This window comes from Dipodomys merriami, unplaced genomic scaffold (assembly GCF_024711535.1).
Source record: "Dipodomys merriami isolate MVZ:Mamm:240054 unplaced genomic scaffold, mDipMer1.0.p SCAF_850, whole genome shotgun sequence".
Classification (NCBI taxonomy): Eukaryota; Metazoa; Chordata; class Mammalia; order Rodentia; family Heteromyidae; genus Dipodomys; species Dipodomys merriami.
In genome coordinates this window covers 367,703-373,808 of record NW_027206458.1, presented here as the reverse complement: position 1 = coordinate 373,808, position 6,106 = coordinate 367,703, and the positions used below count along the sequence as shown (strand labels likewise).

Here is a 6,106-nt window from a genome sequence, read left to right as displayed (position 1 = left end):
TAAAGGAGTAAAGATTAGGAATCCAGATTCATATGGATGTATTAGACTTTTTTCCTCTAGTAAATCCATCATTGTAAGCCATTTAACAGTTTAATTATTTCTTTTTTTTTTTGGTAGGTCGTGGGGCTTGAACTCTGGGCCTGGGCACTGTCCATCAGCTCTTCAGCTCAAGGCGAGCGCTCTACCACTTGAGCTACAGCGCCACTTCCGGTTTTTCTGGTGGTTTATTGGAGATAGGAGTCTCACGGTCTTTCCTGCCCGGGCTGGCTTTGAACCGAGATCCTCAGATCTCAGCCTCCTGAGTAGCTAGGATTACAGACGTGAGCCACCAGTGCCCGGCTCAGTTTAATTATTTCTACTCAACTAAACTAGATACTCTAAAAGAAATGTCTTGGGGGGGATACATATTCAAAAACAAAATTGATGAGCTGTGAAGGTTACAGACTTGCAGATTATAGAGGAAACAGGTAGGGAAATAATATAAACCTACTTTGTGTGAGAAATTAGTTTTCTCAATTCAGATGTATTTCCAGTCTGCTTGGTTTGACACTTGTTTAGGACCTCTGGAACATAATCTGCTTATGCAATTAAAAAGGAAAATGAGTATCTGTCCTTGCAAGTTCCAAATATCTCAAAGCATTTTTTTTTTACCCATCTTAAATCATCATGACTGTTAGTATTCATGTTGATACGTCTTCCTTATATGAAAAATGCTGTTTTGCAACAGCTGTAGTTGCGTTGCCTGAATTCATGCCAAGTCAGTTGAGATTGAGCCGCAGGGACTGCTTGTTAGCTCCCTAGCTGCCTGGGAGAGAAGGTGATGTAAAATTAATGTACGAAGAAGGGCCTGTTTTCTGATACTATTTAGGGATGCAGGTGGTCTGAAGTGGTGTGCAGAAATTAAACTAAAATGCTAATCTGTCTGTGTTTAGGGAACAGTGGCTGAGGCTCATGGCTCCATCTCTATTGGTCTTAATTGTAAAAAAGGGAGGGCACTGATTTTCTTCTTTCTTTGGCTTAGCTCTACTTCTTGAAGTAAACACATCTGAAATTTGAGATATTTGAGATGTTTCAGTTTTTGGAATTTAAGGTGCTCTTAGGATTGGAGAAGACAGTGAAAGAGATCATTAGTGACATTCTTATGTGTAGTCTGCAAATAGTTGAGAAAATATGTGTTTACTCAAGATTTTTCTTGATAAACAGCATGTAAACTAGACCAACTCTAAATATTTTCAGAATTAATTCTAACTTCCAAATAATGTCCTGTGCAGTCCTTTTTGAGCAATGTAGTTCCAAATATTTTGAGGGAGCAAAGGAAAGAGGCAAGGATCACACTAGTTATGCAGTTGCTCTACCACCAGCCCTTACTGCTCTAGTTATATTTCTGGTTATTTTTCAGGTTAGGGTCTTGTCTTTTTTGCTAAGCAATAATCCTTTTATTTTACCTGTCTGTCTTAGCTAGGATAAAAGGCATGTACCACTATGCCCAGCTTTTTTGTTGCTAACTTTTTGAGATGGCCTTAAAATGGTTTCCTCCCAATCTCTGCCTCCAGAGTAGATAGGATTACAAGTGTGAGTCACTGTGCCTACATCCAATTGTTAATACCATCCTTTTTACAGCTTTGTTTTGTTTTTTTGTGCTTCATGATTTTGCAATCAGTTATCACTTCCTTTTCATTCTTGTGTTAGCTCCATTAATTTCAGCATTAAGCAGCATATAGTGTTCTAGTATGTAATATTTCAGTGTAATTTCTGGTATGATTCTAGAATAGTTGCTTGTTGATCTGCATCACCATTAGATATGTTCTTATCACTACAGTGCCTACAATATCTGACACATATTAGGTGCTTAACAAATATTTACTCATTGTTCAAATTCTGACCATGAGGACCAAATAATGAGGCAGACACTACACTGCATTTTCATGAGTGTGATCTCATTTTATTGATCTTTACAATATTCTTATACAATAAGCATCCTTATTTTTATTTATAAGATTATTACCTTCATATGAGTCTCAAGAGTTAGAAGAAGGAGTCTAGAGTTGAACCCAGGCTTTTATTTGATTACTAATCATTTTACTCTCCTTCTAGGAGATGTTTTATGATGTCAAATAAATATTTCTAGGCACGTTTTTTTTTCCGTAAGAGCTTTCTCTGAACTTATGAGAGAGTAATGCTTTTTCATACTTCAGATCTTTCCCTTTAGTAAGCAAAATCTACAAAATTTGCCTAGCAGGACTAGGATAGGAAATACAGCATTGGAATTAAGTAGAATCAGATGGACTTGTTTTCATTCTGACTTCTCTGTTGGAGAGCCTAACCCAAGCCATTTCTGCCTCAATTTTATCTTGTAAATAAAGTAATGATATTATGAAAAGCTTTGTTTTATTATACTTTGAACCTGACTTGATGCTGAAGTAGAGGGTTCTATCCTGACCTCGTGTGATGAGTGACACTGAAAATACAGGTACATGAAAAATATGTTGTAAAATTATTTTCAGGCAATGTATACAAGATGTATATTAGACATAAAGGAACTTTATGTTTAGACTTTGGCCCCATTCCCATATATTTCACTAGATAGATTCAAATATTCAACAATTTGAAATGTAAAACGCTTATGGTCACAAGAATTTTGTCTGAGGAATACTCAACCCATAGATCCTATCTCAAAGCTTTGTGAGGATGTCAGGAGGTAATGAAGGCAAAATGTCTGGGATATAATAAGTTCTGAATAACTACTAGCGTTCCTAAAAGTTAGTAAATATCCAGCACTTTAAGAAAATGTATTTTTATTTTAAGTAGTTGTGCAAAGGAGTATACCCTTCAATAAAGCAGTTTATGAATATAATGCATCTTGATCAATATTACCCTTTCATCATTTCCCCCAATCCCTCTTTTTTTTTTAAATTTAATTTTATTTGTGAACATACTGTACAGAGGGGTTACAATTACATGGGCAGGATAATGTGTACATTTCTTACCAAGCATTGCAGCCTCCTCCTTTGGTTTACCCTTCACATCCCTTCCCAGCCTCCCCCCTCCCCCCTAATCCCAATCCTTCTCCTTCCCCCCCTTCCCCCCCCCCCCCCCCACCGCACCGACATTGTAAAGCTCATTTTGGACATGACAACTTGTACTTCTCGTTGTTGCAACAGGTCCACCTGTATCCTTAAACAACTGGTTTTTCCCCATCTCCTCCACAAGTTATACTGACATCAAATATAGTGCTCTACCACTTGAGCTACAGCGCCACTTCTAGCTTTTTTCTTTTTGCTTATGTGGTGCTGAGGAATCGAACCCAGGGCCTCATGCATGCAAGGCAAGCGCTCTACCACTGAACCACCTTCCCAGCCCCCTGACATCAAATATAGTGAAAGCAGGGGTTATACTGTGGGGAAGGGACATACAAAGCAACAAAGAGATAATCTTATAAATGCATTAGAAACACATGCATGAAAGAAAAAAACATTAAAATACATATCTAAGGGTTCATTTTCCTGACATCACATTATCTGACCTTTTCCGCTTGACTCATACATATACTAGATATTACAAATAAGGGAAACCATGGGACCTATGTTTCTTTGGGCCTGGCTTACTTCACTTAATATAATTTTTTCCAAGTTTTCCCATTTCCTAACAAATGGGGCAATGCCATTCTTTCTGATGGAGGCATAGAATTCCATTGTGTATATATACCACATTTTCTTTCTTTTTTTTAATTTAAATTTTATTTTATTTTATTTGAGAACATACTGTACAGAGGGGTTACAATTACATTGGCAGGATAATGCATACATTTCTTACCAAGCATTGCAGCCTCCTCCTTTGTTTACCCTTCACCTCCCTTCCCAGCCTCCCCCCTCCCCCCCACCCAATCATACCCCCCTCCCCCCCCACACCGACATTGTAAAGCTTGCTTTGACATGACATTTTGTAATTCTCCTTGTTGCAACAGGTCCACCTGAATCCTTAAACGACTTGTTTGTCCCCATCTCCTCCACATGTTATACTGACATCAAATAAAGTGAAAGCGGGGGTTACACTGTGGGGGAGGGACATACAAAGCAACAAAGAAATAATCTTATAAATGTGTTAGAAACACATGCATGAAAGAAACGAAAACATTAAAATACATATTTAAGGGTTCGTTTTCCTAACATCACATTATCTGACCTTTTCCGCTTGACTCATACCTATACTAGATATTGCAAATAAGGGAAACCATGGAACCTATGTTTCTTTGGGCCTGGCTTACTTCACTTAATATAATTTTTTCCAAGCCTTTCCATTTCCTAACAAATGGGGAAATGTCATTCTTTCTGATGGAGGCATAGAATTCCATTGTGTATATATACCACATTTTCTTGATCCATTCATCTACTGAGGGGCTTCTGGGTTGGTTCCATATCTTAGCTATGGTAAATAATGCTGCAATAAACATAGTTGTGCTGGTAGCTTTAGTGTGGTCTTGTTTGTAAACATTTGGGTAAATGCCCAAAAGTGGGATTGCTGGGTCATAGGGGAGATCTATGTGAAGTCTTTTGAGGAACCTCCATACTGCTTTCCAAAGTGGTTGAACAAGTTTACATTCCCACCAACAATGAAGTAAGGTTCCTTTCTGTCCACATCCCCTCCAGCATCTGTTGTTGTTAGAGTTCTTGATTTTTGCTGTTCTAACTGGGGTGAGGTGATATCTCAATGTTGTTTTGATTTGCATTTCTTTTATGGCTAGGGATGTTGAACATTTCTTCATGTGTCTCCCCCAATCCCTCTTAATTGGACTCCTTCCCTTGATTTTCTTGGATTTTGTAGGTTTATTCATTGAATTTCATGACTGAATTTCCCCCTCCCCTCAAAATTCCTATGTGTATCTGTACTACATTTTCCTGATCCTTTTGTTCATTGAGGGGCAGCTAGGCTGATTTCATACCTTGGCTATGGTGAATACTTTGGCTGTGATGAATAGTGCTGCAATGAACATGGTTGTCCAGGTGTTTTTATTTTATCTTAGCTTGTAATTTTTTGGTATTGCTAGATCATAAGGTAGATCTATGTTTAGTAAAATTATGGAATGCTTCACAGATTTGTGTTTCATTCTATTCAGAGGCCATGTTACTCTTCACTGTATCATTCCAATTTTAGTCTATATGCTGCCAAAATGAGCGCGCGCACACACACACACACACACACACACACACACACACACACACACACACACACACACACACACACACACACACACACACACACACACACACACACACACACACACACACCCATACTGGGGTTTGAATTTGGATTTACACTTACTTGGTAGTCTTGCTCATCTGGTACTCTACTTCTTGAACCATGCCTCTAGCCTTGTTTTCTGCAGATTATTTTGGAGATGGAGTCTCATGTACTTTGCTGCCCCAGCTGGCTTTAAAATGGGATTTCTCTGAATCTTAGCCTTCCCACAACCTACGATTACAAGAATTAGCCACTAGTACCTGACAGTAACCCAACTTATATTTATTTCCTACACTTTATCTGACCCAACTTATATTTATTTATTACACTTTATCTTAACTAAAAGGCTAAGAAGTGATCATATATACATATACTTATACATAAACATGTACATATTTTTCAGTGCTCAGAATTGGACCCAGGACCATATATATATGCTAATGACCTATCACTGACCTATATCCCAGCTCTGGGGTGGGGGTGGGGGAGAGGGTGGACAATATGTATTTGTGTGTATGAGTATGAGTATATGCTGTGCTAGGGACATTTTGGTTCTAATTCATCACTTATCAAAGCAGACAACAGTCCTTGAACCCAAGGATTTACTTACTGCTTGAATTCTGTTAGGAAAGCTAGACAATAGACATAATGAATACTGAGAAATATATATCTATATATGTGTATATATATGTTGGAGGGTGGCTAGTGCTATTAACTAAAAAATGAATTAAGATAAAGTGAATCAAATGATTGTGGGAGGATGGCTGGGGAAGCCATGAGGCTACAATTAAAGAAAGGTTCACTGGGCTGAGGATGTAGCTTAGTGGCAGAGTGCTTGCCTAGCATGCATGAAGCCCTGGATTCCATT

At 38.2% G+C, this 6,106-nt stretch overlaps 1 non-coding gene across 1 annotated transcript; it reads right to left on the bottom strand.

Annotated features, from left to right (window-relative positions):
- Positions 1-5,069: 5,069 nt before the first annotated feature.
- On the bottom strand, positions 5,070-5,175 carry LOC138820279 (U6 spliceosomal RNA). Its single transcript, XR_011369808.1, has one exon. It is a non-coding gene; the product is annotated as a U6 spliceosomal RNA (small nuclear RNA).
- Positions 5,176-6,106: the final 931 nt, after the last annotated feature.